At 36.2% G+C, this 11,560-nt stretch overlaps 1 protein-coding gene across 17 annotated transcripts in view; it reads left to right on the top strand.

Moving 5' to 3' along the window:
* The window catches only part of Osbp (oxysterol binding protein), a 420,928-nt gene that overhangs the window by 81,216 nt on the left and 328,152 nt on the right, over window positions 1–11,560 (top strand). For 2 of the 17 annotated variants that reach the window (XM_067098137.1, XM_067098142.1), the window contains exon 1: window positions 8,873–9,167. The exons of 10 other annotated variants lie outside the window; for them this stretch is intronic. The gene's annotated coding sequence lies outside the window, so the exon portion shown is untranslated. Of the gene's footprint in view, window positions 1–8,867; window positions 9,314–11,560 lie in introns of those variants that run through there. 5 more of the 17 variants (XM_067098140.1, XM_067098141.1, XM_067098134.1 and 2 more) reach the window with 5 other exon arrangements.

Below are 11,560 nucleotides of genomic sequence, written 5' to 3' on the forward strand. Positions count from 1 at the left end.
CTGAGTTGTTTGCTGACTATTACAGGTGGCTTTTACTACCGTTTTTAATTTTTTGCACGATTCAGCAGTCGAAGAATGAATGCGGTAGTGGCAGTATTCATTTTTCTTTTTTGTGTTTTCTGGAAATGCTCCACGGTGAGATACGGCTGAGACTATTGAATAAGACTTTAACTGACGACTTCATAAAATGCAGTCTGTTGCGAAGCACTTGACGAATATGCACGCAAAATTGCAGTCGGTATACGTATGTATATGTGTATTTTCTTTCCACTTTCCTTGTGGCCGTATATTTCTCTCTCTCTCTCTCTCTCTCTCTCTCTCTCTCTCTCTCTCTCTCTCTCTCTCTCTCTTTATATATATACGCATACACATGCATACATGCACATAGATACGTATATACCTACACACTCATACGCAAAACTTTTAACGTAAGAATGACATTTAGACTTTCAAGACTTGAGTCTTCTATGTGATTACTTCTGCTGAAGGTCAGGCGTTATGTTCGCCATGTTTAATATCTATAGCTTGAGTTTCGTTCTAAGAAATCATTTGTAGAGCTTTTGATAACATATGAGATTGTCCGAGTTGGTGGTTGGTTTAGAAAAAGCCGGCCTTATTCCTGCATGACCCTTGCCCATTGGCTGCCTTTCCATGTGGTTAGATGAAAGGATTAAGGGTATATATATATATATATATATATATATATATATATATATATATATATATATATATATATATATATATATATACTGTATATATGTAATATATATGCATATATATACATATACAGTATATACCCCTTAATCCCTTTCATCTATCCACATCTAAATGCCGCCAATGGGCAAGGGTCATGCAGGAATAAGGCCGGCTTTTTCTAAACCAACCACCAACTCGGACAATCTCATATGTTATCAAAAGCTCTACAAATGATTTCTTGGAACGAAACTCAAGGTATAGATATTAAACATGGGGAACATAACGCCTGACCTTCAGCAAGAGCAATCACACAGAAGACTTATGACTTGAAAAACTTTAAGTCTACATGTCATTCTTATGTTAAAATTTTTGCGTAATTATTCACGAAAGAAGCCCCGTTTTTAAACCTGATATGCGTGCGTAGATATATACGTATGTACTGAATTTTTTGTTGCGTGTCAGGTCAGATAGTTAAGGTGAAGTTGGCTTTGATCCTGAGGAAGTTGTGCAGTTAGAACCTCAGAAGTTCAAGCGAAGATGCAAGGCATTACTATCATAAAACAATTCTACTTGTACTTAAATCTCTAGTTTAAACATGTTTATGAAATTATTAATATATATTAATTAACGTTTTTTTCTTTTCTAATAACTGATATTTTCTTTCTGTTTTTACTATCACCTTCTGTTATTTATTTCAAATGAACACCACGGTCTTTCCCTTAGGGGGATCAGTGCATCTAATGCGGTGCACTGTAGGCATTACTTAAGGTTCTTTACAGCGTACCATCGGCCCCTAGCTACAACGCCTTTCATTTCCTTTACTGTACCTCCGTTCATATTCCCTTTCTTCCATCTTACTTTCCAACCTCTCCTAACAATTGATTCGTTGTGCAACTGCGAGGCTTTCCTTCCGTTACACCTTTCAAACCTTTTTACTCTCAATTTCCGTTTCATCGCTGAACGACCTCATAAGTCAGTGCTTGGCCTTTGGCCTAAATTCTATATTCTATTCTATTTAGAAAGTTTAATAATAATAATAATAATAATAATAATAATAATAATAATAATAATAATAATAACATGCTCTTGTTTAAACACGTGTTAACCACCATAATGTTCATCTCTCAGTATGCGAATGGTAAGGAAATGATAAGCCTTTTCTGGTTGAGGTTAGGGATTAATCTTTTTTCACATTCCGGACGGATTAAGATATTTTGTCATTCCGAACGCGTGGCTTGTCCAAAAAAAAAAAAAAAAGTAAATAAAAGTAATCCGAAATTATTAGAGGACATAGGTTAAGGAGAGAGTGTTTAAAGATTTTGACAGATGTTGTAAAATTAGCTTGAGTTGATTAATGAATCTTTTTTTTCATTTCCTGACTCAGTGATGGCGTTGGTGGTAGTTAAGCAATAATGATGTTTGTATTTACTGATTTAGGGTCTTGTTATCCTAATGGCATTTTTGAACAGTAGTTTGCTCTGGTTAATGCATATTTTTTTGTTTGTCAGTTGACACTTAATCCCTTTGTATAATTCTTCGAGAGAAAGTGGGTTATTTGGCTTAGTGTTGGACTGTAGTAATGACATGGTATAATTCAAGCTAAAATACACGTACAGTACATGTTGATAAAGTATTGGATTTGGTAAACAATGCACAGAACATGACGAAAGCACATCGGAAAACAATGTGTCAACATTATTTGTCGCTTTACAGGTGCACTGGCTCCGTGAAGCATTTATTGCTTGTGTTCTGACCATCGAAGGAATAATGAAATGGTGAATTGTGTCTTACGACATTACCTTTATTTATTTATTTATTTATTTATTTGTTCTTTTGGAACGAACTCAAGCTCCTCTTCTTCTTCTTGTCTTCAGCCTTTACTCTTCTCTGTATGGGGTTGCTGTTCCATGTAAGCCTTCTCCATCTTCTATTTTGCGTATCCTGTTCTCTTCAAGATCCAAAGATCTCTTAACCCTTTTTCCCGCATGTCATTCGCTACGTTATCTTTCCATCTGAATCTTGGCCTTCCCCTCCTCCTCCCCCTCCCAACCGCCTCCATGTCCATGACCCTTCTACACACATGATCCTCTCTCCGCGTGACTTGACCAAACCACTGCAATCTTCTTTGCTGAATCTTCTTTGACACTTCTGCCACTTTGACTGTCCCTCTAATATAATCGTTTCTGATCCTATCCTTTCTCGTGACTCCACACATCGATCTCAACACCCTCTTCTCTGCCACTTCCAACTTCCTTTCTTGAGCTTTCTTTATTGACCACGTCTCAGCCCCATACACCATCGCTGGTCTATAACTGCACTTTTATAAAACATTCCTTTTACTCTTGCACTAATCCTCTTGTCGCACAATATTCCCGATGATCTCCTGCAGTTCATCCAAGTACACTGTATCCTGTGGTTTATTTCAAGCACTTCGTTGAAATTTGCTGAGAGTATGTACAGTATCTTAATTATCATATATATGTCTACGAAATGGCTATAATCACATTTTTTGATAGATACTTTAGCTGAATACGTCCAGTATACTTGAAATAATGAACATTTTGCCACGCACACATGTAATTCTATATACGAGTATATATATATATATATATATATATATATATATATATATATATATATATATATATATATATATATATTGTTTGTATATTAAATGCTATACATACACAATATATATATATATATACACACACACACACATATATATATATATATATATATATATATATATATATGTACAGTATATATAATTGTATTTGTATATTAAATGCTAGATAACTTTTTAAAATGTTTTTAAAAAATGAGGGATATAAAGAGAGAAAGCATCTTCATCGGAATGCCCTTGTATTACATGTAACAGCGGTTGGGATCTCTTTGATTTGGTCGGAAGCTGCAGGGAGGGTGAATAGCGAAATGCGTCATAAAGGTCGCCGACTACGGAATTTATGGCAGACTTGTGTTCATTTGTATACTGAGTTTCATTGAAGACAGCTCTGCTGTGATGTTTGTGTAGCCTCTGTAGTTTCCTTGTGTCGGTTGAACTACTGTCTCTCCCAAGGCCATAACGTCCGTGGAATGCAATATGTATGTAATGATTCAGACGCAAGCGAGGATGTTTTGCAATCTTCTCAACGGACATTAATCTCGGACATGAACCAGTGGAATATTGGACGTTTTTTCATGGAGTGCAGAATTTTTAAATGTATGATAAGCCCTCATACTGAATCATATCGAGAGTATTATCATTAATGCGTGGGCTTACCTTATTCATTTGGGCTTTGTGTACGTGCTTATAGGGTTGTAGATGGAAGTGCGACACTTTCCCATTAAAGACCTTTTACGTTGTGATTTTTTAACTCAAATTTGTAATTATGTATATATATGTGTGTATGTATGTGTGTATTGTATTATATATATATATATATATATATATATATATATATATATATATATATATATATATATATATATATATATATATATATATATATATATATATATATATATAATTTTTTTAGGCAGTCAAGAATTATTTTGGATGAATTTTTGTACATTTTTAGCGTTGGTACAGGCTACCAAGCACCACCTAGAACATTTTTTTTTTATGGAAATAATATTGACTGTTTTCCATTTTTTCTTAGCGATGTAAAACAATCAGTCAGTCCTTCCTCACTCCCTAACGTAATTTGGTTAGGATAGAATGTCACCAGATGTTGTGCTGAGAGAGAGAGCGCAATACTATGAGGGAAATGGATGAAACTCAGTGTAGGTTTGCAAGAGATGTTCTGGATAACATACTGTATATTTCCTGAAAACTTGAATTTTTACTTGAAACTTTTGCGGATGTATGAAGGTGTGGTGATTTTGAGAGAGTTTAAGCTTTGCCTGATTGTTCACCTTAGAAATTGGCTCATTTTGTTGTTTTCAGTTTATCTTTATTTTCATAACTATTTTTAGATACTTTAGATTCACACTGATTTCCTTAGGTTTTAAATTTCCATCGTGTTACTTAGAAATTTTTAGCTTCGTATCTTAACGTCTTGAAATTTTTTGTAGAACTTTTCCTTCCAGCCTTGATTCTCAGAGTTATCATAGTTACCAGCTTTCATCCCATAGATATCAGATACCCTCCTTAATTGCTTGAACTTTTAGATTCTCACTCTGATCCTGGAAACTTTCAGATTCTCACCTCGATTCCTGGAAACTTTGGACAACCATCTTTATTCACGGAAGTTAAACATTCCTGGCTGTATTTCTAGAAACGTTAATATTTGTGCATGTAGGTGAATCAGAAGCCCTTGTTCTAGACGTCACTGCTGTAATTGGATCCAAGGCCTAGTTGAACCAGATTTAGTTCTGTCGAAAGGTCGCTTTCTCGTCTTGATTTACTTGGTGTCGGTGATCGCTGATGTTTTCACGTCAGATTGTTCATGAGATCCGTAGAAATATGATGTAGAATGTTTATTTTTAGCGTCTTGTCTGCTTATTCACTACTTTTAACTGCCATCTCATATAATCAGGTTTTCGTCACCTTTTCAAACCTTTGTCCTTCTTCAATGTCTTCAATCTGTTTTCTTGTCATTTGCTCTCTTCGCATCATATCGTCTCTTGTCTTGATTACCTTGTCAGTGGTATTTTCACGCTTTCGTCTCCGACTTGAAATTCCGTCTAGCATAACTTTCATGTCAACCAAATGATGATCACATATATTTCCAGCTCACCATTACATACGTTTACTTTGCCTTCCATCTGCTGTTCACAAAAAAGTAACCTGCATTACTTTTCTTCCGAACTATTTTCTGTCCTATGTAAATTTATTAATATTTTTCATTGGAAACCATGCATTTCCAACAGTCATGATCCTTTCCGAACACACATCCGCAAGGCACATTCCATCGTCATTTTCCCAGGATCTGTATATCTCCCCAGTATGTCATTTCTTCCTGTCACCAACATTTGCATTTATATCACCCAATACAACCACATTTTCTTGTCCAAACCCAGCAAGGGATTGGTTTTAACTCTTCCAAAAAGATTCTTTCACTCGTTCCTTTCCAATCCTGGCCCTTGTACGCTTACAGTTGGGCTTTTCCCTGCCACTCTGTCTACTCTGAAAGGAAAAAAAAGGGGGGGGGAACAGAAAGAGACCTCCAAAGCCTGGGGCCAAACTAACACATTTGTGCTTTCAAAGTCTTCCATGATGCAAGTGTTGCATATTCCAAAACGAGGATTTCCTGGAAACATTCATTCTTTATTCTTCCCTTCAATACACACGTACATACATACATACATATATATGTGTTTGTGTGTATGTGTGTGTGGGAGGTGGCAGTGTATGTATGTATGAGTGTATTGTGTTATTCAAAAAGCATTTTTTATTCTTATATTTAACATTTTATTTGTTGAACTCATTCCACGTTTCAAAAACGTTTCAAAAACCATAAAATTTGGAAAAAAAAAAAAAAAACCTGAGCAATATAATATATTTCACTGTTATCGCTTTTTCCGAAAATATATTTACGTACATAACAAACATAAGCATAATCATAACGAGGCTGTGTCCCAGCCAAGCTTATTTATTTGACAGATTTACTATCGACGCATCTAGAAAATGTCTGGTTGGTCACAAAAATCGAACTTGGTCTCTTTTAAGAGATGTGGTTACTGTATGTGTCCTCCTCCTGTTGTGGCACATGAAGGCTGGCGTTTTGTGGCTTTTAATCGCCTCTAGGCAGAGGATGGTGCCGTCTAGTGTTTATTGACATCAATATCTTGTTTGATTGTTTGTTTTTTCGTATTCTGCTGACGTCAACAATTTATTTTTTTATATTTTTAGGTATTTATTTATTTACCTTGTTTGATTTGTCTTATATCTCTCTTTCTTATTTAAAATGCCCTGAGTTAGTTTTGTTCGTTTATGTATTTATTTACTTGAATCTCCCTTTGTGGATATTAATAGTTAACGTCTAATATGTTTCTACATGAATCTTCCGCCGCGTTCTTTTGCGAGTAGTGAGCTCACGTTTTATTCGACCTATGTTTAATCGTGATGAATCCTGCTCACTGCAGATGCTGCCATTGTTAATAGAGTATAGTCTAGAGGACTCATTATGTCATTAGACGAATCTCCTTTGTTCGATTTTATCTGAATCATCGTAGAGTCGACATTCATGTCCATCCAGGCAGTTGGTGAAACAGTTTTCGTAGGTGGCAAGAGAAAAGTGTTTTGCGGGTGGCTTGTGGAAGTGTTTTTTTTTTTTTTTATTGTGGTTTGTGAAGACAGTTTTGCGCATGGTTGGTTGTCCTTTTAACTGAAGGTTTTCGAAAACAGTTGATTTTTGGTTGGTGAAAATATTTTCGCAAGGGACTACAGACAGCACTTTTGCAGATGGCTAGAAATGACAGTTTTGCATGTTGGTTGGGGAAGGTTTCACATGTGATAGGAAAACAGTTTTACTTCTTAATGGTGAGTGAAAACTGTCGTGTTTAACCTAAGCGTATTTCGACCAGCAAAATAAAAAACTAAATAGATGAATTACTAAACAAAACCAAATATAGTAATCCAAGTTCGTGGGATGTCCCAAGGAAGAGGGTCAGCTTCTGCTTCTTCACCGCTTACTCCTTTTGCTAAGTAATAACAGCTGGAGCGATTCTATCCCAACCAGTTAGTTTATTTTTTTCTTTAAAGAAATATTGACGGGAAGAACAAGTCGGTTGTGTATATTGGAATCCTCCTCCTCCTCCTCCTCCTCCTCCTCCTCCTCCTCCTCCTCCTCCTCCTCCTCCTCCTCCACACCTAAGAAAAGATCCCTGAGGCTATAATAGAGTGAAATTCGATTCATAACATAGGTCAATTGTTGTCATTTGAGTAGAGGTTTCATAAACATTTGAGGCACTGAATGATGTGGCGAATGTAAAAAAATATGAAATAAATGAATGCGTAAATGAATTCGACGCCATTTTGCAAGTTATTTTGGCAACTTTGAAGTTGAGGTAATTTACTGTGCGGATCAAAGTCATAAAGCCCCGTTTTGCTTTGGGTAGTTTTACTATTGTCACTTATTTTGATGAGTGGTAGCAATGCTGGTGTTTTTGTTATTGCAGATATTGTACGGGTAATACTTTTTTCATGTATTATGTAAATCAGTGTTGATACGAGGATGTTCTTGATTGCCTGGACTATGGCAATTGTTGTAGTTACTAATAATCCAATTAATTCGAAAGCTTGAGCGCTGGTGGTAATTGAAGAAGTAAAGTGAGAGTGTATTTGCGTGTGTCGATATTAGCTCCAACCAAGGTTTTATCACTATCAGTGAGAGAGAGAGAGAGAGAGAGAGAGAGAGAGAGAGAGAGAGAGAGAGAGAGAGAGAATTAGTTTATTCAAGTTTGGTAGTTTTAAATTGAGAGAGAGAGAGAGAGAGAGAGAGAGAGAGAGAGAATTACGTTTGTTTGTGAACAGTTTGTTTAGCAAGGTTGTGTTACCGCTGAGAGAGAGAGAGAGAGAGAGAGAGAGAGAGAGAGAGAGAGAGAGAGAGAGAGAGAGAGAGAGAGAGAGCGAGAGCACCACATCGATGTTACCGAGACGACCAGTGCCTGACCTTTGCTAGCTATTCTTTTAGTGGGCAACTTTCGTTCAGCTCTTCGAGCGAGTACTATTTATGCAATCATCCCCACTTCCCTCCCCCCCCCAAAGAACTGAAAATTGTTGTTTGATTCATCTGACGTAGAGAATCTCTCATGTGAACACCCACCGGGTTGCAATGAATGATCTGGATACCAAGATTCACAGGAACCTCAGAATCTTATAGTTGTCATTCGTATGCCGCTGTCGGAGTGTGAGGTCGTCTGAGGATCGTTCATCGGTTCTCTTTTCCAGATCGAGGCGTATTGCTTTTTAATTAAAAAGGGTATATCTTTGGGACCGTTCTCTGCACTGCAGAGGTGTGACAACGGGTTTTAGGGAAGCCCTGGGGGTTTGTGGTAGGGAGGGGGATGGGAAGCAAAGTGGCTGCTTGCTTCCTTCCTCCTTCCCTTGCCCTCTCCCCCCCTCAGGCCACCCTCCTTCCCTCCCTCCCTCCCACCACCAGTGCTTGGCCGAAGAGTAAGGGGAATAGGAGCGCGGAGTTTGTATGTGTGAGAATGTGTATCATGGTTCAGATGGGAGATGGCTAGGTGTCCGAGGGGAGGTCCCTGAGTGCAAGTTTAGTCGCGTGGCCAAGGGGGTGTGAGAGCTCGCGCTCTCTCTCTCTCTCTCTCTCTCCTTCTGTGTTGAGGATTAGCTGGACGCTCATACACCCGAGCCTTCATTATTCTTAATCCGAAATCATTTTTTCCATTGCACGTATTGGAATCATCAACTCCGATTGAGTGTTTCATCACAGGAAATGTGCGCGTTGCGTTGGTCTAAGTTCATTGGAGTACTTAATTGTTTCGCAGTGCTGTGTGTGTAGGTATTGGTGAAATCGAAAGTGTCTAAGTGTCATTTTGTGTATTTGTTTGTTTACTGGCTGTAAGTGTTACGTTAGAAAAAGACTGCTCGTTTATGAGGGACATAATAAGTTGTTTACCATAAAGTCAAGTATGTGTTTATGACGTTGTAAGTATGGTATTTTATTTTTCCATGCATATACTCACGAATGTAAGTTTGTTTGTGTATTTATACATGTATATATATATATATATATATATATATATATATATAATAAATATTTATATATATATGCAATTATATATATACTTATATACAGTGTATGCATATATATATATATATATATATATATATATATATATATATATATATATATATATGTTGACATATATACAAAATTACATCATATACTCCGTGTAAACAGCGGTTATTGATAGTCTATGAACTTTCGTTAAGTGTGAATGTCCTTAACGAAAATAATAGAATGTAGAATCATGGCGACTACTGCAGAAGTAAAGACTATTGGAACACAGTGCCGTGTGTATTGGGTATGCGGGCAATGCTCGGCGTAAATATTCCTTGTAATATTAGAGGAGTTGAGCGCGGCATGATGGTAATTTTGTGCCCAATGCCATGATAGTGCTTTGTGCCCCATCCCATAGTGTTGTTAACGGTCGGCCGTGGCGTATTTGATAGCTGAGTTATTTTTATGGTGAAAAGATAGATGGCATAGTACTTTTTATATTTATTATTATTATTATTATTATTATTATTATTATTATTATTATTATTATTACCTTTTTTTAATTTTGTCTGTTTTGTTGGGTTCTTCTTCTTCTTCTTACTCTTCTTCTTCTAATTATTATTATTATTATTATTATTATTATTATTATTATTATTATTATTATTATTATTATTATTATTATTATATTCAGACTGTACATGCATTTTACAAAGCAATTCAGAAACCATTAACATTCTTAGTAATCTTGCAAAAAAAAAAATTTACAGAAAAGAAAACCATGTAGAGATTTATTTTTAAATATATGTACCCATACATAACTGTGGATTTGTTACTCCAATAATAATAATAATAATAATAATAATAATAATAATAATAATAATAATAACTTTCGCTGTACCAGTAGTCGTAACATTGAAGGTACAGGATGTGGAGCTGGCAACTTCGCCCCATATAAACTTGATGAAAACAGGGTAATTAACTCTTCTCGCTGTCCTTTTGAGGAAGTAAACGCCTTTGGATGATGAATAGTTTAAAGTTACGGATCACTGTTGCATGCGTCGAGGAAGGCATACTTCGATTTAAGCCCGATTACCTAAGGCTGTCCTGTTACGGATAATCCAGTGAGCTGCTATAGTGAAGATACATTTTGTATGGCATTTTGTCAACTTCTTTCGGTATTAGTATGATTATTTGCGAAAGAAAATCCTCGTTTTTGTGCTTGTAATATACTACTGTACTACGAGTACGAAAGTGTATTAAAAACTTTTAAGATATCTTTCTTCATTGAATTATAACATTATCGTGAGCGGTTTTTAAGTTTTTTTTTATTATTATTATTATTATTATTATTATTATTATTAGTAGTAGTAGTAGTAGTAGTAGTAGTAGTAGTAGTAGTAGTAGCAGTAGTTAAAGGTAGGTTAAGTATACCTTAGTTTAACCAGACCACTGAGCTGATTAACAGCTCTCTCCTAGGGCTGGCCCGAAGGATTAGGCTTACTTTACGTGGCTAAGAACCAATTGGTTACCTAGCAACGGGACCTACAGCTTATTGTGGAATCCAAACCACATTATACCGAGAAATGAATTTCTATCACCAGAGATAAACTCCTCTAATTCCTCATTGGCCGGCCGGAGATTAGAACTCCGGCCTAGCAGAGTGCTAGCGACAACTCTACCGACTCGTCCAACGAGGAACTATTAGTAGCAGTAGTAGTAGTAGGAATATGTTCGAATTTCGAGGAACGTCGAGATTAGGACACAAATTCCTCACGCGAGTTTTCTACATTGCCTAAGTTGCCACAGTGTTGTATTTTCTGATGAAGAAAGGCTTGCGCTTATACATAACATACGTACATGTATTTATGGATGTATGTATTGAACTATGCTACCTTTTCCCCAATAGTCTCGGGGTTTCCTTTGATTCACCTCATAATTCGCTGCTCAGGTCAACAGAGGCGCAATGTTTTTTAGATTAGGGCAAATGCTGAAACAAAGTTATATAAATATCCTTGTATCTGTCAATGGAAAGCTTAGTAAGGTACGCCAGCATACTCCAATACAGTCACGATTACACACACACAGACACGCATGCATATACTGTACATATATACATGCACACACACACATATATATATAATATATATATATATATAATACATGTATAATAT

Source organism: Macrobrachium rosenbergii, chromosome 54 (assembly GCF_040412425.1).
Source record: "Macrobrachium rosenbergii isolate ZJJX-2024 chromosome 54, ASM4041242v1, whole genome shotgun sequence".
Lineage (NCBI taxonomy): Eukaryota > Metazoa > Arthropoda > Malacostraca > Decapoda > Palaemonidae > Macrobrachium > Macrobrachium rosenbergii.